At 47.8% G+C, this 25809-nt stretch overlaps 1 protein-coding gene across 2 annotated transcripts in view; it reads right to left on the reverse strand.

Annotated features, from left to right (window-relative positions):
- The window catches only part of LOC100580038 (SAGA-associated factor 29), a 79272-nt gene extending 67605 nt beyond the window's left edge, over nt 1–11667 (reverse strand). The window contains exon 1 of one of the 2 annotated variants that reach the window (XM_030798894.1): nt 11354–11667. The gene's annotated coding sequence lies outside the window, so the exon portion shown is untranslated. The remainder of the gene's footprint in view (nt 1–11353) is intronic. The other variant, XM_030798886.1, reaches the window with a different exon arrangement.
- Nucleotides 11668–25809: the final 14142 nt, after the last annotated feature.

The raw sequence follows: 25809 nt of genomic DNA on the forward strand, positions 1-25809 counted from the left end.
CCATACCTACCATCGTCCCTTCTCCCCTTCATGCCTCAGCCCACCCTCAAGCTCCCAGCGAGCTCCTGGACCTTTCTGCTGCACTGCACACCTGCTTACATGCTGCACCTCGAAGTGCCACTCTCTAGATTTCCAGGTGTGATAGTTAATCCTAGGTAACAACTTGTCTGGATTGAGGGATGCCTAGACAGCTGGTGAAGCGCTGTTTCTGGGTGTGTCTGTGAGGGTGTTGCCAGAGGAGGCTGACATTTGTCAGTGGACTAGGGGAGGAAGACCCACCTCCATATGGGTGGGCACTATCCAGTTGGCTGCCAGCGTGGCTGGCACAAAGCCGGCGGAAGAAGGGGGACCAGCAGCTTGCTGAGTCCGCGTGCTGGCTCTGTTCTGTGTCATGCCAGACACTTGGCCTCCTCTCCCCTTGCCCTTGGACATCAGACTGCAGGTTCTTTGGCCTTTAGACTCTGAGACTTGCACCTCTCAGGGGCTCTCAGGCCTTGGGCCTCAGACTGAGAGCTGCACTGTTGGCTTCCCTGGTTTTAAGGCTGGCGGACTTGGACTGAATTATGCTACCAGCTTCTCTCTTACCTCAGCTTGCCGATGGCCTATCATGGGATTTCACCTTGTAATCGTGTGAGGCAATTCTCCCTAATAAACTTATATGTGTGTGTGTGTATATATATATATATGTGTATATATATGTGTGTGTATATATATATACACACACATATATATACACATATATATACTATCAGTTCTGTCCCTCTGGAGAACGCTAACACACCAGGCCTCCAGGCTCCCCAGTGTCTCTAACCACCATTCTGGTTTTTTGCTGCCTCCTTCTCTACCCCAGTGGAAGATCGCTCTGGGATCCCTTCTCATTCTCTAAGCACTCCCTAAGCATTCTCATCAGCTTCAGGCTAAACTTCCAAATCAGTGTCATCAACCCTAATCTCTTTCCAAGGTTCCCAATTCAGACTTCCAACTGCCCCCTGAATAATTCCACTGAGATGCACTCACAGATGCTCACACTTCCAGTCCCGCACTGCTCTGCCTTCTAGATGCTGGTTAACAGCATCCCTGCACAGCTGGCTTCCCAAGCTGGGAATCCAGCCCCCTCTCTCCCACCACACTTGTCATTGTTTTAGTTTAGGCCCTCATCACCTGTCTCACTGTCTCATGTGGTTGTTCATAAAGTCTGTTTCTCTTGGCCAGGCGCAGTGGTTTAAGCCTCTAATCCCAGCACTTTGGGAGGCCAAGGCGGGCGGATCACCTGAGGTCAGGAGTTCAAGACCAGCCTGGCCTGCCGGGCGTGGTGGCTCACACTTGTAATCCCAGCACTTTGGGAGGCCGAGGCGGGCGGATCACGAGGTCAGGAGATCGAGACCACGGTGAAACCCCGTCTCTACTAAAAATACAAAAAATTAGCCGGGCGTGGTGGCGGGCGCCTGTAGTCCCAGCTACTCGGAGAGGCTGAGGCAGGAGAATGGCGTGAACCCAGGAGGCGGAGCTTGCAGTGAGCCGAGATTGCGCCACTGCACTCCAGCCTGGGTGACAGAGCAAGACTCCGACTCAAAAAAAAAAAAAAAAAAAAGACCAGCCTGGCCAACATGGCCAAACCCTGTCTCTACTAAAAATACAAAAATTAGCCAGGTGTGGTGGTGTGCCCCTGCAGTCCCAGCTACTCAGGAGGCTGAAGCGGGAGAATCACTTGAACCCAGGAGGCAGAGGTTGTAGTGAGCCAAGTTTACGCCACTGCACTCCAGCCTGGGTGACAGAGCGAGACTCTGCCTCTCAAAAAAAAAAAAAAAAAAAGTCTGTTTGTCTAGAAAAACACACACACACAAAACTTTGAGTAAACAATATATGCACATAGTAAAAAAAATTCAGATTATTTTTGAAATACAACGAAATCTTCTATCGCTACAGGCAACTAGTTGTTTCTTGGGTATTCCTTTAACGATATCCCATGTACATATAACAAGAAAAAATTGTGTGTATCTCATAAAAGCTTTTACTGACAAAGACACACAGACACAGACACACACACACACACACACACACAGAGGTTGAAAGTTTCAGGGAGAGAGCTGACCACGTGGTCTGGAGGATCACTGTGCCTACTGGGTAGTAGTGCCTTGCCTGGCAGAACCACCTCATTTTATAATTTCACAATAAGCTCTTGCTATCCCTGGATCCCATCAGCCATGAACTCTCAAAGCGGACCATCTAACTCTGCCCACTGCCTTGATGCCCCTTGCCTCTGGCACGTATCTGGCGAATGGCAACACACACTTACCACGCAAACACCCTCTCTTCTTTGCGGCCTCCTTGGCTACCAACAGTTATTACAGAACCTCTGCCTCCCCGGAGCACTCTGGTCACCCCTGTTTCCAATTATCTCCCTTTTTCCCCTAATTAAGGTGAAAGAAAAATGCAACATTAAAAGATGTTTTAAAGCAAATCCCAACAACCTCAAGTGATTTTCATTCTGTATCCACTTTCTGTAAATGTTATATAACCATAATCAGAGCACACACACCCTTTTAAGACTGCTTTCTATGTGTGGAAGAGTCTACTTCTCAGACTTCCAGCCCCTTAAAAGTAGAAGAACTAAGTCTTTTTTTTTTTTTTTTTTTTTTTGAGACAGGGTCTCACTCTGTCACCCAAGCTGGAGTGCAGTGGCCCAATCTTGACTCACTGTAGCCTGCCCCTCCCAGGCTCAAGTGATCCTCCCACCTCAGCCTCCCAGTAGCTGAGACTATAGGCATGTACCATCACACCCAGCTAATTTTTAATTTTTTTTTTGTAGAGATGAGGTCTTGCCTTGTTGCCCAGGATGATCTCAAACTCCTGGGGGCAGGCAATCCTCCCGCCTCAGCCTCCTAAAGTGCTGGGATGACAGGCATGAGCCACCGTGAGCGGCCAAGAACTAAGTCTTAACGGACTGTCTTTGCATCTTGGTACCCAAAATAAAGCCTGAAATACAGGAGGGCTTGGATCCCCATTTGTCAGACCCTACTTGGGAAAACACTGAAGAGGTGAGCAGCATGCCCAGCATCAATACAAGTATAATTTCCCGCAAAGAAATGAAGTATGCCACCTGCCATACAGCCATCAGGGAAAGGAATTGGACCTTCATGTTCCAGGAATAGTCCAAGGAGGGGGAAGGGAGAGAACAACTGTAAAGTTCTCATAAAGCCTCACACTCACCCTGGATGAATTATTTAACCTTTCTGGGTCTCAATAAAATTAAAACAAGAGCACCTACTTGATAATCAAATATCTAAGAAAGGTCCTAGGCAATGGCTGGCCCAGAGCATGCACTTAGTGAACGCTAGTGGCCCTTCTCATCTGGAGGCCAGGGGTCCGCTGTTACGTTGAGCAAAAGAGCCAATCGCACAAGCAAAAGAAACGCTGACACTTGCCAAACCTAGGAATAACCCCGCGACGATGGCCTGGCCAAAGACCACACCATTTAAGGGCTCTCTTGTTTGAGCTTTGCCTACTGGGTAATGGCTTGTCTGAGAGAACAAGCTCTTCCTACGATTTTACATCAAAGTGCTGCTATCTCTGGATCTGGTCAGTCATAAGTCTGAACTTCCCCAGGAAACGTGTTCTAAGTAGAAGCAAAGGTTTCTGTGACCTTCTGAGAACAAATGCCAAGCCTGCTGGTGCAAAGCAAGTGGGAATGAGGCCCTGGGGTTGGAACTATAATGAACTGGAAGTCCAGATGGAGGACACTGCACTTCCAGGCCAAGTGGCTAGTTTTATCAGAGTCCGAGGGTGCCAGCTAATCTTATCACAATTCTATCGTGTAAACAAAACTGTCCCAAACCCTGAGAGGCTCAGCAATTCCAGCAAGGTTTCAAGCATTCTTAGGAATGCTGAGGCAACGCCCAGTACCTTAAACTTTTTGGCTCCTAGCATGCTTGTCTTCCCACTGACTTACAAGGCCACATCTTTTCTTTCTTTCTTTCCCCCGCACCTTTTGTTTTTTTTTTAGAGACAGAGTCTTGTTCTGTTGCCCAGGCTGGAGTGCAGTGGTGCGATCTCGGCTCACTGCAATCTCCACTTCCCAGGTTCAAGCAATTCTCCTGCCTCAGTCTCCCAAGTAGCTGGGATTACAGGTGCCAGCTACCACACCCAGCTAATTTTTGTATTTTTAGTAGAGACAGAGCTTAACCATGTTGGCCAGGCTGGTCTCCAACTCTTGACCTCAGGTGATCTGCCCACCTCAGCCTCCCAAAAAGTGCTGGGATTACAGGCCTGAGCCACTGTGCCTATCCAGCTAATTTTTAAACTTTTTGTAGAGATGGGGTCTCACTATGTTGCCCAGGCTGGTCTTTAACTCCTGGGCTCAGGCAATCCTCCCAACCCGTTGGGATTATAGGTATGAGCCACCACACCTGGCCTGACAAAGTTTTAATAACTGCTTTAAATTTAAAAAAAAAAAATTATTTTAACTAATTATTTTGATTCTCCTTTAGAATTCTTGTCAGTTGATACCAACATCTGGGTCCTCTTGGGGTTGACCTTTGTTGATTGCCTTTTTTTTTTTTTTTTGAGATGGAGTCTTGCTGTGTCACCCAGGCTTGAGTGCAGTGGCTCGATCTCAGCTCACTGCAAGCTCCGCCTCCCAGGTTCAAGCCATTCTCCTGCCTCAGCCTCCTGAGCGGCTGGAACTATATGCACCCGCCACCACGCCCGGCTAATTTTTTGTATTTTTAGCAGAGACGGGGTTTCACCGTGTTAGCCAGGATGGTCTTGATCTGCTGACCTCGTGATCCACCCGCCTCGGCCTCCCAAAGTGCTGGGATTACAGGCATGAGCCACTGCGCCGGGCCCACTGATTGCCTTTTTTTGTGAACACAGATCATATTTTCCTGTTTTGTAAAAATATATTTTAAAATTTTCATTCCTTTTTTTTTTTTTTTGAGACAGAGTCTCGCTCTGTTACCCAGGCTGGAGTGCAATGGTGCAATCTTGGCTCACTGCAACCTCTGCCTCCCGGGTTCAAGCAATTCTCCTGCCTCAGCTTCCTGAGTAGCTGGGATTACAGGTGTGTGCCACCACGTCTGGCTAATTTTTGTATTTTTAGTAGAGATGGGGTTTCACCATGTTGGTCAGGCTGGTCTCAAACTCCTGACCTCATGATCCACCCACCTCGGTCTCCCAAAGTGCTGGGATTACAGGTGTGAGCCACTGCACCTGACCTTTTTTTTTTTTTTTTTTTTTTTTTTTTTTAAGTCAGTCTTGCTCTGTTGCCCAGTCTGGAGTGGTGGTGCGATCTCAGCTCACTGCAACCTCCACTTCCTGGGTTCAAACAATTCTTGTGCCTCAGCCTCCTGAGCCTCCCGGGTACCACCATGCCTAGCTAATTTTTTTGTATTTTTAGTAGAGAAGGGCTTTTGCTATGTTGGCCAGGCTGGTCTCAAACTCCTGTCCTCAAGTGATCGGCCTGCCTCAGCCTCCCAAAGTGCTGTGCTGGGATTACAGGCATGAGCCACCATGCCCAGCCCATTTCTTGTGTCTAAGAATTTTGGATTACATCCTGGACATTGTAGATGATGTGTTGTAGACTCTGGATTCTGTTATGTTCTTGAGAGTTTGGTGTTTTGTTTCTGTTAACAAGCAGTTAATCACAACTGAACTCAAACTCCAAACCTAGCTTCCCTGAGGCAAGCATCAGCTGAAATCAGTACTGATCTTTTAAACTTGGCTAAGTTGCTTGGAATGTGCCCCATGTTTGTCTAGTGCAGAGGTTTAGGCAGACTTTTTAAAATAATAGCTTAATGGGCCAGGTGTGGTGGCTCACACCTGTAATCCCAGCACCTTTGGATGCCAAGGTGGGCGGATCACTTGAGGCCAGGAATTCGAGACTAGCCTGGCCAACACTGTCTCTACTAAAAAAGTACAAAAATCAGCTGGGTGTGGTGGCACACACCTGTAATCCCAGCTACTTGAGAGGCTGAGGCACAAGAATCGCTTGAATCAGGGAGGTGGAGGTTAAAGTGAGCCAAAATCGCACCACTGCACTCCAGTCTGGGTGACAGAGTGAGACTCCGTCTCAAAACAACAACAAAAACAGCTTAATGGAGACAATTCACATGCCATACAATTCTCTATCTCCCTCTATTTATTTGAGACAGGGTCACACTCTCATTGCCCAGGCTGGAGTGACGCGGTGCAATCACAGCTCACTGCAGCCTTGACTTCTTCGGCTCAGTCAATCCTCCTGCCCCAGCCTCCCAAGTGGCTGGGATACAGGTGTGCACCACCACGCCCAGCTAATTTTATAATTTTCTGTTGAGATGAGGGCTCATCATACTGCCCAGGCTGGTCTCAAACAAACTACTGGGCTCAAGCGATCTTCCTGCCTCAGCCTCAATGTGAGCCACCGCACCCACCCCAATTCACTTTTTTAAAGTGTGCAATTCAGTGTTAGGTTAGTCACAAGGTTGTGCAAATATCACCACTATCTAATTTTAGAACATTTTCACCAACTCTCCTTAAAACCTTATACTCATTAGCAGTCATTCCCCACCCCCTTCTCCTCTCAGTCACTGGCAGCCATTATTCTAATTTCATATTTGTACATTTGCCTATTCTAGACATTTCATATAAATAGAATTGTACACTCTGTGACCTTATGTGACTGGCTTCTTTCACTTAGCATGTTTCCAAAGGTCATCAATGTCACAGCATGTATCGGTAACTTCATTCCTTTTTATGGTTAAATAACATTCCATCGTATGGATAGATCTGGTTTTTAATCCACTCATCTATTGAAGAATTTGTGAAGAATTTGGAACCCCTTCTCTGGGGCTATCTTCTTTCCATCATGGGCTTTTTAATGCCTCATGACAAGGCATTTAACAAAACCAATAAACAGGCGAGTCGCAGTGTCTCATGCCTGTAATCCCAACACCTTGGGAGGCCAAGTACAGAGGACTGCTTGAGCCCAGGAGTTTGAGACCAGACTTGTCAACATAGCCAGGCTCTATCTCTACCAAAAATAAAAAGTACCCAGGTGTGCAGCCAGGCATGGTGGCTCACGCCTGTAATCCCAGCACTTTGGGAGGCCGAGGCAGGCGGATCATGAGGTCAAGAGGTCGAGATCAGCCTGGCCAACACAGTGAAACCCCATCTCTACTAAAAATACAAAAAAAAAAAAAAAAAAATTAGCTGGGCATGGTGGTGCATGCCTGTAGTCCCAGCTACTCAAGAGGCTGAGGCAGGAGAATCACTTGAACCCGGGAGGCGGAGGTCGCAGTGAGTCGAGATCACGCCATCGCACTCCAGCCTGGCGACAGAGCGAGACTACGTCTCAAAAGAAAAAAAAAGTACCCAGGTGTGGTGGTGGACTCCTGTAGTCCCAGCTTTCAGGAGGCTGAGGCAGGAGGATCTCTTGAGGCCTGGAGTTCAAGACCAGCCTGAGAAACACAGCAAGACCCCAACTCTTTAAAAAAAAAAAAAAAACAGAGAAAGAGAAACAGAAAATACTGGTGACATAATTTAGGCTTCTGGATAGAGTCCCATCTGAAACTGACTTACTCCAGGACTCTTCAGCTAGAGTCTGTGAGGAAAAAAACCAAACCTTCTCCTCTGCTGTCACAATGTACAATAATCAACACGGAAGATTTCTGTGGCCAAATGTGTGGAGATTTCTCCCCAACAACAATCAATCCACCGAGTCTGCAGTGGATACACGCTGGATGTCCTCTAATTCAGTTTATTTCCAACACTATCCACCAGAGTGTCAAACCCCATAGATTGAGGGCTCAGTCCCACGAGCATGTCCCCCCCAACTCTCAATGCCAGTCACAAGCCCCCAGTTGCTTCATTTGTGCTTCTGACCAACTGACTATAAATCAAGGTTTCCATGACTTCCTCCTTGGGTTCCACTAATTTGCAGGAGCAGCTCTCAGCACTCAGGGAAACACTTAGGTTTACTGGCTTATTATAAAGGATGTCACAATGGATACAGATGAAGGAAGAAGTGCACAGGGCAAAGCATGTGGGAAGGAGCGAGGAGCTTCCATGCCCTCCCTGGGCACATCACCCTCCAGGAAGCTCCAAACTGGGATACAGACCAGATATATATTTTACAATATCACAGAGTCAACAAACACCCCTTTCACGCTTAGGCTAGTCAGAATAGCTTTTTGTTACCTGCAACTGAGTAGCTTGACTAATAAGAACTTTCATTAAGCACGGTCTGAAGAGATAGCCAATTCTGAAGGACAAAGGCTGCAGGGTAGAAGCATATGTTAACCACTAATACCCAGCCTAAAATTGCTGGCCCTTTTACTATAATAGCATCCAAGGCCTCAAATAAACAAATCCAAATATCCTACACTTAAGCCACTCTAAGATTAATCCTACAGGGCTTAAACAGTAAGAGCTTTGTTCTGGGTCAAAGGGAAAGAGGAACCTAATACCTGACACTCAGATCCCACACTCTCAATCCAGTCACTAGCAATGAGAATCTGCAAACTGGGTGCAGTGGCTCATGACCGTAATCCCAGCATTTTGGGAGGCTGAAATGGATCACCTGAGGTCAGGAGTTCAGGACCAGCCTGGGCAACACACGGAGGCCCTGTCTCTACAAAAACAAAATAAAATAATTAGCTGGGAAGGGTGGTGCACATGTGTAGTCCTGGCTACTCAGGAGGCTATGGCAGGAGGATCACTTGAGCCCAGGAGTTTGGGAATAGTGAGCTATAATGGCACCACTGTGCTCCAGCCTGTGTGACAGAGTAAGACCTTGTTTCTAAAAAAAAAACATAAGTAGGTTGGGTGCAATGGCTCACACCAGTAATCCCAGCACTTTGGGAGGCCAAGGCCGGCAGATCAACTAAGATCAGGAGTTCAAGACCAGCCTGGCCAACATGGTAAAACCCTGTCTCTACTAAAAATACAAAATTAATCGGGTGTGGTGGCGCATGCCTGTAATCACAGCTACTCAGAGGGCTGAGGCAGGAGAATCACTTGAAACTGGAAGGTGGAGGTTGCAGTGAGCTGAGATTGCACCATTGCACTCCAGCCTGGGCAACAAAGAGCGAAACTCCGTCTCAAAACAAACAAACAAACAAAGAAAAAATTAGCCAAGCATGGTGGTGTATGCTTGTAATCCCCGCTCCTCAGGAGACTGAGGCAGGAGAAACGCTTGAACCTGGGAGGCAGAGGTTGCAGTGAGCTGACATTGCACCACTATACTCCGGCCTGGGTGACAAAGCGAGACTCCATCTCAAAAATAAATAAATAAATAAATAAATAGAATCTATATTCATCAATTGGTTAAAGAGATATTAAGAAGAGAAGAAACTTTTTTTCGTTCATGCCTCTGTATTGCAACTTATGCCAGTGTTTCTCATTTAAACCTCACAGCAGTCCTATAAAATAGATAACAGAATGGTAAGTATAGTGAAGAAACTAAAGTTCAGATAGATTATGCTAGGTAACTCAGGAAAAATAGGTAGTTGAGCTGGGGCTGCAAGGCTGCAAGTTCTAAAACCTATGCTCTTCCTCTGAATTCCAAGTTGTGTCACGTCTTCAGCATATTTAATAGTAAAAGAGATCACAGAAGTGGAAGCTGCCAATCCACCATTAGGCTATTATGACAACACTCAAAGTATCACCAGTAAAATGATGACTGAAGCAACTGAAAAACAAAGCTAGGGAAATGTGATGGTTAACTTCATGTGTCAAACTGACTGGGCTAGGGGATTCCCAGATAGCTGGTGAAACACTTTTGAGTGTGTCTGTGAGTTTCCAGAGGGTTTGCTTTCCTGGGCTTCCAGCTTGCAGATGGCAAATCTCGGGACTTCTCAGCCTCTATAATAGTGTGACCCAATCCATCACAATAAATCTCTTTCAATATAGCTATACAGTTGACCCTTGAACAATGCAGGTTTTAATTGTGCAGGTCCACTTATATGTGGATTTTCTTCCACCTCTAGGACTCTTTTTTTTGAGACAGGATCTTGCTCTGTCATCCAGGCTGGAGTGCAGTGGCACGATCTTGGCTCACTGCAGCATCCACCTCCGGGGTTTAAGTGATTATTGTGCCTCAGCCTCCCAAGTAGCTGGCATTACAGGTGTGCACCACCACGCCCAGCTAATTTTTTTTTTTTTTTTTTTTTTTTTTTTTTTTTTAGAAGAGACTGGATTTCACCACGTTGCTCCAGCTGGTCTCAAACTCCTGAGCTCAGGCAATCTGCCCCCCTTGGCCTCCCAAAGTGCTAGGATTACAGGCATGAGCCACCGCGCCTGGCCGGTATTTACATTTAAAATGTGAAACTGGGATTGTGGTGGCTCATGCCTGTAATTCCAGCATTTGGGGAGGCTTTGGTTAAGAGGACTGCTTAAGCCCAGGAGTTCGAGGCTGCAGTGAGCTGTGATAGCACCACTGTTCTCCAGTCTGAGCAACAGAGAACGTGTCTCTAATGAAAAAAAATGTGAGATGATGCCTAGGTTAGAATCAGCAGAGGAGAAGTCAGAGAGAGCAGAGACAAAGGAAGAGAACGTTCAGCAAGCCAAATGAAAACAGTGTTTCAAGAAGGGGCAGTGATCCACAGCATCAAATGCTGCTGCAGGACTGAGACCTAACTTAACAATGAATTTGGCCACCTAGAGATCACTGGTGGCTTTGACAATAAGCCTTTTCAGTGGAGTGGTGGAGACCAAAGCCTGACTAGAGGCTCAAGGGTTCAAGACTTGGAGAAAAGGCATTAGTGAGGGTAGACTAAGACCTCTGGCTGCAAACCGGAGCCGAGGAGGTAACTGGAGGATAGCGAGGGTGAAGGAAGCTGTTTTGTTGGTCTTAAGACGCGCATTTTTTGGCCGGGCGCGGGGGCTCACGCCTATACTCCCCACACTTTGGGAGGCCGAGGCGGGAGGTTGAGCCAACGAGTTCGAGACCAGCCTGGGCAAACGACGAACTGTTAGTGTATCTTTTTAAAAACTATATATATATAATTTTTGTGCAAATCATAAAATAAGTGCTGGAGTTCGGGGCCCTTCCTCTGTCCGCATCTTCGTGACCCCGGTCCGAGTATCCCACCTGGAAGTTGCGTCCGTACCGAGCCCAGCGTGTCGCGGTTTCCCACCTTCGCCCGGGATGGAAGCACGCACGCGCAGACCTCGAGCGGCCGGGCGCAGGGCCCGCCCTCCCCGAGCCCCGCCCCCACCCCCACCCCCCACGTACCCCGCCCCCTCCCGCCCAGAGCGCGTGCGCACCGCTCCTAGCGCGCCGCCTCAGGGAGGCCGGGGCCGCGGCGCGGAGGGAGGACTCAGCCCTTCGCTCCCGCGTTTCGCCGGAGGTTTCAGGCCACGGCCCGTCCCCACCTACCGCGTCTCGGACAAAACAAGCTCGTCGGGCTGGAAACTGCGACGAGGGGAGCAGGCGCGTTCCTCGAACGCTTTTTCGGAGTCTGCGGATGATCACCGACCTGCGTTCGAAGATTGGCGGCACGTCGAGAACCGCACACGCTTTTTTTCCTTTTATGAGCGTAGTCGCGCGCGGAGGACCTTGCACGCATGCGTAGTCGTTCCTCTGTGACGTGACCCGCTGCCCCGTGGGAAATGTAGTTTTCACTTGGCACACCGCTCCGGCTCTTGACGGAACCCTAATTTAACTAACCAAAGTGCTTGTGCGTTTTCAGCGTTTTCTCCCATTTGTTTAAAACAAAATGCAATAAATAAATAAATAATAAATAAAAAGTAAAACTTGAAAGCGAACAGATTGCTGCTTGCTGGAGGTGGGTGGGCGCAGGGGTAATACGAAAACTGTACTTTCTGCGCAATTTTGTTGTGAACCTAAAAATGCCCTAAAAAATAAAGTCTGTTGTTAAAAAATTAATTAAAAACAGTCCGGGCGCGGTGGCTCACGCCTGTAATCCCAACACATTGGGGCGCTGAGGCGGGCGGATCACCTGAGTTCAGGAGTTCGAGACCAGCCTGGCCAACATGGTGAAACCCCGTCTCTACTAAAAAATACAAAAATTAGCCGGGCGTGGTGGCGGGTGCCTGTAATCCCAGGTACTTCGGAGGCTGAGGCTGGAGAATCGCTTGAATTCAGGAGGCGGAGGTTGTAGTGACCGGAGATTGCACCATTGCACTCTAGCCTGGGTGACAAGAGGGAAACTCCAACTCCATCTCAAAAAAAAAACAACAAAAAAAACAAGCAGATCTTTAGACCCAGAAATCGCACTTTTAGGGAGTCTTCTCAGGAAAGTACTAAGGATATGGACGTGCAATGGACGTGTAGCCTCGATGGTATTTATCGAAGGCCATCATGGTATCTTAGTTTCTTACATAACCCTACAAATGTCTGTAATTATTTGTTGATTATTTGATAAACTTGCAAGTCCTATGAGATTAGGATCATCTTGTGTTCACCTGTGTATTCCTACTACCTAGCACAGTGCCTGGCCATCACGTTTCTTTTTCTTTTTTTTTCTCTTTGAGACAGGGTCTCGCTCTGTTGTCCAGGTTGGAGTGCAGTGGTGCCATCAGGGCTCCTGAGTAGCTAGGACTACAAGCACACACCAGCACATTCTGCTGATTTTTAAAATTTTTTTGGTAGAGATGGGGGTCTTGCTATGTTGCGTAGGCTGGTCTTGAGTTCCTGGGCTCAAGCAATCCTCCTGCCTCAGCCTCCCAAAGTGCTGGGATTACAGGCATGAGCCACACTCAGTGAAAGGGTGACTCTGTAGGCTCAGACTCAGACCACGCCACACCGGTTGCAGTCAAGAGATCTTTATTGGAGGAGTCTGAGTGAGAGCCGAAGCGGAAGAAGAAAGAGAGCGAGGGCTCTGCAGTCTCCCTCTTTTATGCCTAGGGACGTTACGTGGGGGTCGCTGGTTGGCTGAGGGGCTGGGTCTAGGCTGAGGCGGGAAGGCGTGACCTCTGATTGGCTCCTTTTGGGGGGCCTGTGTTGGGGAGGAAGAAGAACCCGGAACCAGCGCCATTAGGGTGCTCCTGTTACCTAACACTCAGCCCCGTCAGTATTTTTCTGTTTATTAGAGAATCTCAGGCATTAGCACTGAAACTATTTTAACCCAAAAATTAATGCGTCATTTTCTTCCATCACACTTGCATTTCTTTCTGTGGGCGTCAGGTCAGCGAATGACATGCCCATCCGCCCAGCCACAATTCTACTTACTGCATTTTATGAAGGTTATGCTTTGAGGGATTTTGCAAATTTTGCATTTGTAAAGGTCTCAGGGGCTCTTTCTCCTGATTGTTAAATATCAGCCCTAGGCCAGGCGCGGTGATTCCTGCCTGTAATCCCAGCACTTTGGGAGGCCGAGGGGGTGGATCACGAGGTCAGGAGTTTGAGACCAGCCTGGCCAATATGGTGAAACCATGTCTCTACTAAAAATACAAAAATTAGCCAGGCATGGTGGCACACACCTGTAGTCCCAGCTACTCTGGAGGCTGAAGCAGGAAAGAATCACTTGAACCCAGGAGGCGGAGGTTGCAGTGAGCCAAGATTGCGCCACTGCACTCCAGTCTGGGCAACAGAGCAAGACTCTTGTCTCAAAAAATAAATAAATAAAATAAATTTTAAAAATCAACCCTAGTTTTGATCAGGAGAGATTTGGAGCTCACAGTTGTTTTTTAAATTATTTTGGTCTCTGCCCTGTTTTAAAATTTTATCGTTAATTTCTGATTTTTCTACAATGAACATGTATCGATTAACTTTTTAAAAAGTGTTTTAGAGTGTTGTCCACATGTAAAAATTGCTCTGTCTTCTCCACAACCACGTTTCTCAAAAGAATGATCTATACTCAGTTTTCATGTCCCACCTCCTACTTAGTACAATGTCCTGAGCCAGCACCTGGGGGGTTATCCCTGACATCACCCTTTCCCTCCCCTCCCTCATTCAATCCACCACATGTCTGCAATATAAAAACACATTTGTTGGGCACTTGCTGTGCACCGGGCACTGTTCAAAATCCTTTACGCGTATTCATTCATATAACACAATCCACCTATTTTCATCTCCACCACATCCACCCTAAGCCAAGGTAGGGACACCTTCCCTAAACAACTGCAAAGGCTTTCTGTTTTTTTAATGGCTGGTGTCGAGTTACTTATTTCTACTTAATGACACGCTTCGTCATTGGGCTCTGCACAGCGTCACTATTTATTTGTTATTTGTAAAATTTTTTTGAGACAGGGTCTCACTCTGTCACTCAGGCTGGAGTGCAGACGCGCGCCACAATGCCCAGCTAATTTTTTTGTATTTTTAGTAGAGATGGGGTTTCACCATGTTGGCCAGGCTGGTCTCAAACTCCTGACCTCAGGTGATCCACTCACCTCAGCCTCCCAAAGTTGCTGGGATTACAGGCGTGAGCCAGTGTGCCAGGCCTCAGCCCTCTGCTTTCAACACCTGTCATTGTGTGCATACTTTACCTGGGACTTACAGCAACCATGCAATATTTCGAAGTGGGCACCCACATTTCAGTTATGATGGACCTGTAAGTTGCCTCCAACTACTACTGGCTACCACAAACAATGCCACAGTGAACAACCTCATGCTTATTCCCCTGTGGTCTATGTGAAGATTTCTCTGAGATGTATGCCCACTAGTGAGACTGAGCAATGCCGTCTTAAATGATCTCCCCTCATCTATTCTGGCCAGAGTGGCACATGCCTACAATCCCATTGCTTTGGGAGACTGAGGCTAGAGGATCACTTGAGGCCAAGAGTTCAAGGCAACAGTGAGCTATGATTGTGCCACTGCACTCCAGCCTGGAAAACATAGCAAGATCCTGTCTCTACAAAAAAATTCTTTTTAATTAGCCAGGCGTGGTGGCATGCACCTGTAGTCCCAGCTACTACTGAGATTGAGGCAGGAGGACTGCTTGAGCCCAGGAATTCAAGACCAGCCTGGATAACAGAGTGAGATCTCATCTCTACAAAAAATTTAAAAATCAGACCAGGCGGGGTGGCTCACATCTGTAATCCCAACACTTCCGGAGGCCAAGGCGGGTTGATCACCTGAGGTCAAGAGTTCAAGATCAGCCTGGCCAACATGGTGAAACCCTGTCTCTACTAAAAATACAAAAATTAGCTGGGCATGGTGGCGCATGCCTGTAATCCCAGCTACTTGGTGAGGCTGAGGCAGGAGGATCACTTGAACCCGAGAGGCGGAGGTTGCAGTGAGCTGAGATTGCACCACTGCACTCCAGCCTGGGTGACAGAGCAAGACTCTGTCTCAAAGAAAAAAAAAAAATCAGCTGGGTATGGTGAGGGACAGGGAGGTGGGGCAGGAGGATCACTTGAGCCCAGGAGGTTGAGGCTGCAGTGAGCTGTGAATACGCCACTGCACTGCACTCCAACCTGGACAACAGAGTGACACTCTTTCTCAGAACACACACACACACACACACACACACGTGCGCACACACACACAGCTCTCAGGATCTGACCTCCCATGGCAAAGAGGAAATTGTAACTATTCACAATTTAATGGTGTTTGTCCCCGCTGCAGGCACACGTAACCATATCATGACCAGAAGGTGGCATAGTGTGCCTGCAATCCAAAAGGAAAAAGAGATGAAATACATTAACTCTTAAATGTTGCCTTTTTTCTGATCATAAAATAGATATACATTGTGCAAAAGTCCAACACTACAGAGATCTGGAGTCTATAAAGGAGAAAATAAAAATTATCCAGAACCCCAGTCTAGGACATAACTACTTTGGAGAGTTTGGTTTACATCTCATTGCCCCCCCTACTTTTATTTTCAATAATGAAAATAATTTTTCTGGCCGGGTGCGGTGGCTCACGTCTGTAATCCCAGCACTTTGGGAGGCCGAGGCAGGGGGATCACCTGAGGTCGGGAGTTTGAAACCAGCCTGGCCAACATGGTGAAATCTGTCTCTACTAAAAATACAAAAAATAGCCAGGTGCGGTGGCCTGCACCTGCAATCTCAGCTACTTAGTACTTGGGAGGCTGAGGCAGGAGAATCACCTGAACCCAGGAGGTGAAGACGGTGAGCTGAGATCGCGCCACTGCACTCCAGCCTGGGGGACAGAGTGAGACTCCGTCTCAAAAAAAAAAAAAAAAAAAAAAAAAAGAAAAAGAAAAGGAAAATAATTTTTCTTGCAAAAATGGCAGCATAGATGCGCTGTTGCTGGGGGTGACGATGATGTCTGGGCTCGCTTCATTCTTCATGGGCTAGGGCATGGAGTGGGGGGGCGTGGCCCCTTGGCCCGAGCGGGGAGGGTAGGGGACGGTGTCTGTGGCCCAGGGGTGGGTGGAGTGGGACAACACATTGTTTGCAGGGCACCCCGTCTACACCCGCAACGCTCCCTGGCAGAGCCGGCCCAGGTCTCCACCCACCACCCCACCCATCAGGACGCCAGGAAGACGCACTTGACCTGCAAGAGACTGAATACATCTTCCCTAAGAGGATAGACTGATGCTGCAGGCTGGACAAACCGCCAAGCAGAGCTCCAAGGTCCACCTGACCAAGCCCTGGGATCCTCTTGACCTTCAGCAGAACTCCACGTTTGAAGTCCACTATCCACCAGGCGGCTCGATGAACGTGCCTCCATCCAGGGGCGCTCAGGCAGAAAGTCAGCCAGAGCAGATGAAACCTGAATTGTTATCCCAACCAAAAAGTCTTCACCAAAAATTACAGTGCGATGTTGCCCTCCCTGTTTTTTTGACATACACCTGGGCATTAAAGACCCTTCCATGTTGACCCCGTGGGGCATGGGCCAGACAGCCCAGTGGAGAAGATGACCAGGACCAGCCCTGGTGAACATGAAAACCCAGAAGTGACGGCATTGGACATCAGATGTCAGTGGCCCCAGCTGGAAACAGATTTGAGACTTGAGAATTTTCACTGGGCTTAAATGTCTTGTTTAGGACGGTAGACATTTTTATGGGGTTTTTTGTAAGTATGGTCTTGACTAATCAAACTGTCTATAAAAGAAATTGGGCTGAATCGATGGCTAATATGGATACCTCAGGGGTTTTTTTTGTTTTGTTTTGTTTTTTTAGACAGGGTCTCACTTTGTCACCCGGGCTGGAGTTCAATACCACAATCTTGGCTCACTGCGACCTCTGCCTCCCCGGCTCAAGCAATCCTCCCTCCTCAGCCTCCCAAGTAGCTGGGACTACAGGTACACACCACCACGCCCAGCTAATTTTTGCTTTGTGTGTGTGGTGGTTTCTTTTTTTCTTCTTTTTTTTTTTTTTTTTTTTTTAAGACAGCTCCTTGCTCTGTCACCCAGGCTGGAGTGCAATGACACGATCTCGGCTCACTGCAACCTCCGCCTCCTGGGGTTCAAGTGATTCTTCTTCCTCAGCCTCTTGAGTAGCTGAGATTACAGGCGCCACCATGCTGGGCTAGTTTTTGTATTTTTAGTAGAGACAGGGGTTTCACCATGTTGCCCAGGCTGGTCTGGAACTCCTGACCTCAAGTCATCTGCCCGCCTCAGCCTCCCAAAGTGTGGGGATTACAGGCATGAACCACCGCTCCAGGTCTTAATTTTTGTATTTTTTGTATAGACGAGGTCTCGCCATGTGGCCCAGGCTGGTCTCAAACTCCTGGGCTCAACCAATCTGCCCTCCTCAGCCTCCCAAAGTGCTGGGATTACAGCGTGAGCCACCACGCCTAGCCTCGTTTTTTTTTAACAGTGCTAAGAGGTAAGGAGGACTCCCTACCTCTTAGGGAGGTCATATTTTATTACTGACATTGCTGAGAATTGATAGTGATAATAAAAGGCAGAATGATTTGGATCAGTTTAATTATTAAGTTCTTTACAGACAGCCTGGATCAGAGTGGGGGACTGCCGCCACTGCCCTGTCCCAATAATCCTCCCTTAAAATTCTTTCCAGATACTTAAGAGCTTTATGGCATGACCCAATTGCTATAAAAATTTTAGCTTGAAGGAAAATCTATACTATAAAGTAACTATTTCTTTAAAGATACATTTTAAGCAAGAGGGTTTGGAAAAATCTTTATGTCTACACCTGGTAAGCACAAGCCATATATATTCCGTTTTTCTTTCTTCCTTTTTATTAAAAAAAAAATTTTGTTTTGAGACAGAGTCTCACTCTGTTGCTCAGGCTGGAGTGCAGGGGCGCAATCACCACTCACTGCAGCCATGACCTCCCCAGGCTCAGGTGATCCTCTGGCGTCAGCCACCTGAGTAGCTGGGACCACAGGCACGAGCCACCACACCTGGCTAACTTTTGTATTTTCTGTAGAGATGGGAATTTCGCCATGTTGCTCAGGCTGGTCTCGAACTCCTGGGGTCAAGCCATCTGCCTGCCTTGGCCTCCCAAAGTGCTGGGATTACAGCACCAGGTCCAGCCATTTCCTTTTTTTCTATGCAAGAGTATTGATATGTGCTGAATCATCACATACTTGTCAATGTATGTGATCACATACTTGTCTTGCTGAGATCAAAGGCAAGAGCCACTGCACCTGGCCCAAGTTTACTTTTTTTTTTTTTTTGGAGATGGAGTTTTGCTTTTGTTGCCCAGGCTGGAGTGTGATGGTGCCATCTCGGCTCACTGCAACCTCCGCCTCCCGGGTTCAAGCGATTCTTCTGCCTCAGCCTCCTGAGTAGCTGGGACTACAGGTGCCCGCTACCACGCCAGGTAATTTTTTGTATTTTTAGTAGAGACTGGGTTTCACCATTGGCCAGACTGTTCTCAAACTCCTGACCTCAGGTGGTCTACCTGCCTTGGCCTCTCAGAGTACTGGGATTACAGGAATGAGCCACCGTGCCCGGCTCCATGTTTACTTTTATAGTCCCAGCACCAAGCAAGTGCCTGGCCCATGGTTAGTACCCTAAACATTTGTAGACTGGAGAATGCATGCCTTTCTGGTCTTTACTTTCCTCTTCTGTTAAATGGGGTCGGGTTTGCTGATCTCTCAGAAGACATCAGTAATAAAATTTATTATTCTAGATTTTTTGCTTCTTTCCTTTCTCTCTCTCTTTCTTTCTCTTTCTTTCTTTCTTTCTTTTTTCTGTCTCTTTTTTTTTTTTTTTTGGGAGACGGAGTTTCGCTCTTGTTGCCCAGGCTGGAGTGCAATGTTGCAATTTCAGCTCACTGCAACCTCCACCTCCTGGGCTTGAGCGATTCTCCTACCTCAGCCTCCCAAGTAGCTGGGATTACAGCCATGTGCCACCAAGCCCAGCTAACTTTTGTATTTTTAGTAGAGACAGGGTTTCACCATGTTGGTCAAGCTGATCTCGAACCCCTGACCTCAGGTTATCCACACGCCTTGGCCTCCTAAAGTGCTGGCATTACAGGCATGAGCCACCCCGTCCGGCCTTATTCTAGATTTTTCTACTACTGTGTTTTATCTGGCTATCTGTCTATTTTAGTTGTCAGGAGAAAAATGTCACACCTCTATTATGGTGAAAACTGTGTATTACTCACAGTTATCTATACATTTAATGCAAAAATATAATTTGTAGTGCACATGATGTTCTGCAACCTGTGTTTTTCATTAAGAATGTATCATGGACATCTTTCTCATCAGAGATAGAGCTACAGACTCTCTCTAAAGAGTATTGAATGGCTACAGTGTTTCACAGAAGGAAACTGATCAGTCACCTACTGATGGACATTTAGGTTGTTTCTGATTTTTGGTTTTTGTTTTTTTAGACACAGGGTCTTGCTCTGTCACCCAGGCTGGAGTGCAGAGGCACCATCATGGCTCAAGCGATCCTCCTGCCTCATCCCCCTGAGTAGCTGGAACTACAGGTACACACCACCATGCCAGGCTTTTTTTTTTTTTTTTAAAGAGATGGGGTCTCGCTGTGTTGCCCAGGCTGGGTTGCCTGTTTTTCACTACTACAAACAAGTGAACTTCCTTGTACCTGCCTCTTTACTCACCTCTGGGAAGATTTCTGTAGGACAGACCCTGAAAGTGGAACTGCAATATCAGGGGGATATGAGCATTTCAAAATCTTATCAATGTTGCCAAACCACCCATTAAAGACAGCATCTGGCCGGGTGCGGTGGCTCACGCCTATAATCCTAGCACTTTGGAAGGCTGAGGCGGGCGGATCACCTGAGGTTAGGAGTTCAAAACCAGCCTGACCAACATGTTGAAACCCCGTCTCTACTAAAAATACAAAAATTAGCTGGGCATCATGGCGTCTGCCTGTAATCCCAGCTACTAGGGAAACTGAGGCAGGAGAATCACTTGAACCCAGGAAGCGGAATTTGCAGCGAGCTGAGATTGTGCCACTATACTCCAGCCTGGGCAACAAGAGCAAAACTCCGTCTCAAAGGAAAAAAAAAAAGAAAAGACAGCATCCATTGATATTTAAAATGATGATATCACACAGCCAAGCAAACTTCCAAATGCAGCTGCCAGATTTGACATTTTTATCTGGAATGGGGTTGTGAGATCATATGGATATATTTTGTTTAACCTCATTTGATTTCTTTTGTCCTCCTGGAACACAGCGATGTCCAATCCACCTTAATTACACATTCTGCCTTCAGCCTGGGAAGCTTCTGTTCCTTTGAGCTAGTGACTTCGCACATCCCTCAGGCTATCCAACAGAGAGGAAGTCTCGCTCTGTTGCCTAGACTGGAGTGCAGTGGTGCGATCATGGCTCACTGTAGCCTCAACCTCCTGGGCTCAAGTCATCCTCCTGCCTCAGCCTCCTGAGTACTTGGAGCTACAGGCATGCACCACCATGCCTGGCTAATTTTTGGATTTTTTTTTTGTAAAGATGAGGTCTCGCTATGTTGCCCAGGCTGGTCTTGAATTCCTGGGCTCAAGCAATCCTCCTGCCTCAGCCTCTCAAAGTGCTGGGATTACAGGTGTGAGCCTTTGCATCTGGCCCACAAACAGCCATTCTTGTTCAAACTTTGCCTTTAGGCCTGGCATGGTGACTCATGCCTGTAATCCCAGCAATTTGGGAGGCCGAGGTAAGAGGATCACTTTAGCCCAGGAGTTGAAGACCAGTCTCGGCAACATAGGGAGACCTCATCTCTACAAAAAATAAAATTAGCTGGGCGTGGTGGTGCATGCCTAAAGTCCCAGCTACTTGGGAGGCTGAGGTGGGAGGATCCCTTGAGCCCTAGAGGTCGAGGCTGTAGTGAGCAAGATTGCTCCACTGTATTCAGCCTGGTCGACAGAGTGAGAACCTGTCTCAAAAATAAATAAATAGGCCGGGTGCAATGGCTCATGCCTGTAATCCTAGCACTTTGGAAGCCGAGGTGGGCTGATGACTTGAGGTCAGGAGTTCGAAATCAGTCTGGCCAACATGATGAAACCCCGTCTCTACTAAAAATACAAAAATTAGCTGAGCGTTGTGGTGCACACCTGTGATTCCAGATACTCAGGAGGCTGAGACAGGAGAATCACTTGAACCTGGGACACAGAGGTTGCAGTGAGCCGAGATCGTGCCATTGCACTCCAGCCTGGGTGACAGAGCAAGACTCCGTCTCAAAAAAAAAAAAAAAGAAAAGAAAAAAGAAAAGAAAATTAAAATTTAATTAACGAATTAAAAATAAAAGAATTAGAAAACAAGCTTCACCTCCTCCAGGAAGTGTGCCTTCATCTCCCTATCTCCAGAGAGGTTAGGTGCCCTCCTGGGAGCTCCCAGCCCTCTGCGTTTACTCCAAGCTGATGGCGCTGGGTTGTCATAGAGGTGCCTAGCAACGTCACGAAGGTATAACCCTAAGCAGGAATAAAATAAACTTCCTTGTGGCAGATTTTACACGCACCTGGAGGCTTGAAGATGGGAAAATGAAACCATCCCTGTAAACCTCATGCAATTAATCAGAGAACAGAGAGGAGAAATGGAAACAAGCCAGGCTTGCAGCACACCCAGCGCTGATCATGAGGTCAGCTGCCCCCGATCTGCTTCCTCTTAGTTGTCTGGTGCCTGCTGTTCTAGAATCACGTAGACCTGGTTACAAGATCATAGTTCCCCTAAACTGCACTAGAGATAGCAACTTGAACATTATGAAACATTAAATGTTCCTTTTGAGAAATTCCTTCAGGTCCTGCGTGCCAGTGAAGCGACTGATTCCGCCAACCTGAAGGACCCCACCAGGAGCTGACTCCCCAAAAATGTCTTTTTCACATCGTGATGATTTCATCTCCCTTGCTCTGACCAATGACCCCGATTTTCTAGCCCCTCACCCTCCATAATCCCCTTAAAAGCCCCATCCCAGAATTCCCTGGGGAGATGCATTTGTGGGTCTCCTCCCATCCCCTTGCACAGTGCCCTGTGATCATGAAACTCTCTCTACTGCATCCCTGCTGTCCAGTGTAATAGGGCTGTGACAGGGCAGCAGGCATACAAATCTATTGGTCCTGTAACAAAAGGCACACCTCTACTTTTCCCATGGAGCCACGTCTAGAGCCCTGCAGGTCCGTGCCAGGTGGGTTCCAGCAGGCTGGAGTGCAATGGTGCGATCTTGGCTCACTGCAACTTCCGCCTCCTGGGTTCAAGAGATTCTCCCGCCTCAGCCTCCTGAGTATCTTGGATTACAGGCGCATGCCTCCACGCCCAGCTAATTTTTGTATTTTTAGCAAAGACGGAGTTTCACCATGTTGGCCAGGCTGGTCTCGAACTCCTGACCTTATGATCCACCCGCCTCGGCCTCCCAAAGTGCTGGGATTACAGGCATGAACTACCACACCTGGCCCTTTTTTTTTTTTTTTTTTGAGGTGGAGTCACTGCAAGCTCCGCCTTCCGGGTTCATGCCATTCTCCAGCCTCAGCCTCCCCAGCAGCTGGGACTACAGATGCCCGCCACCATGCCCGGCTAATTTTTGTATTTTTAGTAGAGACGGGGTTTCACCATGTTGGCCAGGCTGGTCTCGAACTCCTGACCTCAGGTGACCCGCCCAACCTCGTCGGCCTGCCAAAGTGCTGGGATTATAGGTGTGAGCCACCATGCCCCGCCTCCTTCTCTCTTGTAGGCTTCCTTCTTCCAGCACCTGCAAGATCAAGGCCAGGGAGACCTCCTTCCCTGGCTCCATCTGGGACAATCACAGTGTTTCTGTGGTCCCCTGTGAGGCTAGAATTGGCCTCTCAGTTCCTGCATTGCAGAGCAGGTGGAAACTGAACAAGCAACACTGATCTTAGCAGAGCCTCATGTATTCAACTAGACATTACTGAGCTCAGACTGAGTGCCAGGCATTGAGGATACAATACGGCAGGAAAGATTCCTGCCCCGAGAATAATGATAATTAAAATAGCAAGCATTTATTGCACACTGATTATCTGCTAGGCACTGCGCTAAGACTTTTTTTTTTTTTTTTTTTTTTTTTTGAGACCAAGTCTCACTCTGTCGTCCAGGCTGGAGTGCAGTGGTGCAATCTTAGCTCACCACAACCTCTGCCTCCTGGGTTCAAGCGATTCTCCTGCCTCAGCCTCCTGAGTAGCTGGGATTACAGGCACACACCACTGCGCCTAGGTAATTTTTGTATTTCACCATGTTAGCTAGGCTGGTCTCGAACTCCTGATCTTGTGATCCACCCACCTCGGCCTCCCAAAGTGCTGGGATTACAGGTGTGAGCCACCGTGCCCGGCCCCGGCCTTCTTTTCTTTTTCTTTTTGGAGTGCAGTGGCATGATCATAGCTCACTGCAGCCTCAAACTCCTGGCCTCAAGTGATCCTTCCACCTCAGCCTCTCAAAACAGTGGGATTGCAGGTGTGCCTCACCTTATCCAGCCTAGGTGCCATTAACCCCATTATATAGATGAGTAAACAAACGTGCAGACTAAGCTTGTCTAAGGTCACACAGCTAACTAGGGGGTAGAACCAAGCTTTAGACCTGGGAAGCCCTGTTCCAGAGCCTACTCCTTTAACCATTAACTAAACTAAACCAACGGTTGCATGCCAGTGGGGACAAACAAATAAAAAAGATACTGGCCGGGTGGCTCACGCCTGTAATCCCAGCACTTTGGGAGGTCGAGGCGGGCAGATCACCTGAGGTCAGGAGTTCGAGACCAGCCTGGCCAACATGGTGAAACCCCGTCTCTACTAAAAATATAAAAATTAGCTGGGCATGGTGACACATGCCTGTAATCCCAGCTACTCAGGAGGCTGAGGCAGGAGAATCACTTGAACCCAGGAGGTGGAGGTTGCAGTGAGCCGAGATCATACCACTGCACTCCAGCCTGGTGACAGAGTGAGACTCCGTCTCAAAACAAAAACAAACAAACAAAAAAAGGACGGAGTCTTGCTCTATTGCCCAAGCTGGCCTTGAACTCCCACCTTCAAGCAGTCCTCCCAGCTTACCCTCCCAGAGCCCTGGAATTACAGGCATGAGCTACGCCCTAAGCCAATCTTTCCTTAATTTAAAATTATTTTTCTCTTTCTCTGATCACCTGGTCTGTTATTATTGCCCCAATCCTGTTTTCATTCAAGTATCCTGTCTTCACTTTCATTTCCTGGGTGTTAAGGAACTCATACATCATCCAAATCTGGGAAAACAAAGGCTAAATTCAATTCCGGCTCAGGCAAGGGAGAAACACAAGCAGAAGTTCAGCTTTTTGAGTTTTTGTTTTTGTTTTTGTTTTCAGACACAGGCTCATTCTGTTGCTAAGGCTGGAGTGCAGTGGCTCGATCTCAGCTCACCACAACCTCTGCCTCCCGGGTTCAAGCGATTCTCCTGCCTCAGCCTCCGGAGTAGCTGGGATTACAGCAACTTGCCACCATGCCAGGCTAATTTTTGTACTTTTAGTAGAGATGGGATTTCGCCATATTGGACAGGCTGGTCTCAAACTCCTGACCTCAGGTGATCCACCCGTTTTGTGGATCTCCCAAAGTGCTGGGACTACAGGTATGAGCCACCGTGCTTGGCCTCATTATGTCTTCTGCCTCAGTATATCCATATTTTGAAATACATATTATTTTATTATAATTTGTTTTTGAGACAGGGTCTCCCTCTGTCACCAGGCACTGTGGCAAGTGTCTTTCAAACATTATCTCATTTGATCCTCTCCCAAACTCTATGAAGAAGATACAATTATTATCATCCTTATTTTACAGAATTGGAAACCAAGGCATAGAGAGGTGAAGGGACTCGCCCAAGGTCACACGGAAAGTGGTGGGTCAGGGGATTGAACCAAGGGCATCTGGCTCCAGACCCTGAACTCTCCAACCCTCTGCCACCCTCCTCCTAGGTGAGGGAGATTACGTTACTGGGGACCCTGTTTCAGGATATTAAGGGGTTTTCCAAGATGTTTCTCATAAAAAAAAAAAAAAAAGGGTGTGGCTCATGCCTGTAATCCCAGCACTTTGGGAGGCTGAGGTGGGCAGATCACTCGAGGTCAGGAGTTCAAGATCAGCCTGGCCAACATGGTGAAACCCCATCACTACTAAAAATACAAAAATTAGCCAGACGTGGTGGCAGGTGCCTATAATCCCAGCTACTCGGGAGGCTGAGCCAGGAGAATTGCTTGAACCCGGGAGGAGGAGGTTGCAGGTTGCAGTGAGCCAAGATCACACCACTGCACTCCAGCCGGGCAACAGAGACTCCATCTCAAAAAAAAAGAAAAAAAAAAAAAGAAGAAGAAAAACAAGATGTTGAGTGTGACTGGGTGGAAGCCGCTGACTTGTCCCCGGCACAGGTGTGCTGATATCCCTTCCCCCTCCTTCCTCACGTCCTGCATCTCAGCGAGAATTGAGGTGCGGGGGTCAGCTGTGTGGCCATCAACCCCGGGCCCAGGTGAAGCTCTCGATCAGGTGAGGCCATGATCCCAAGGAGTGTTTAAGCCCAGATCCTGCCTCTTCCCTGCTTTCTGCCGAGAAGCGGGACCTCCTCTATGGAAAATATCCAGC

Source organism: Nomascus leucogenys, chromosome 2, assembly GCF_006542625.1.
Source record: "Nomascus leucogenys isolate Asia chromosome 2, Asia_NLE_v1, whole genome shotgun sequence".
NCBI lineage: Eukaryota > Metazoa > Chordata > Mammalia > Primates > Hylobatidae > Nomascus > Nomascus leucogenys.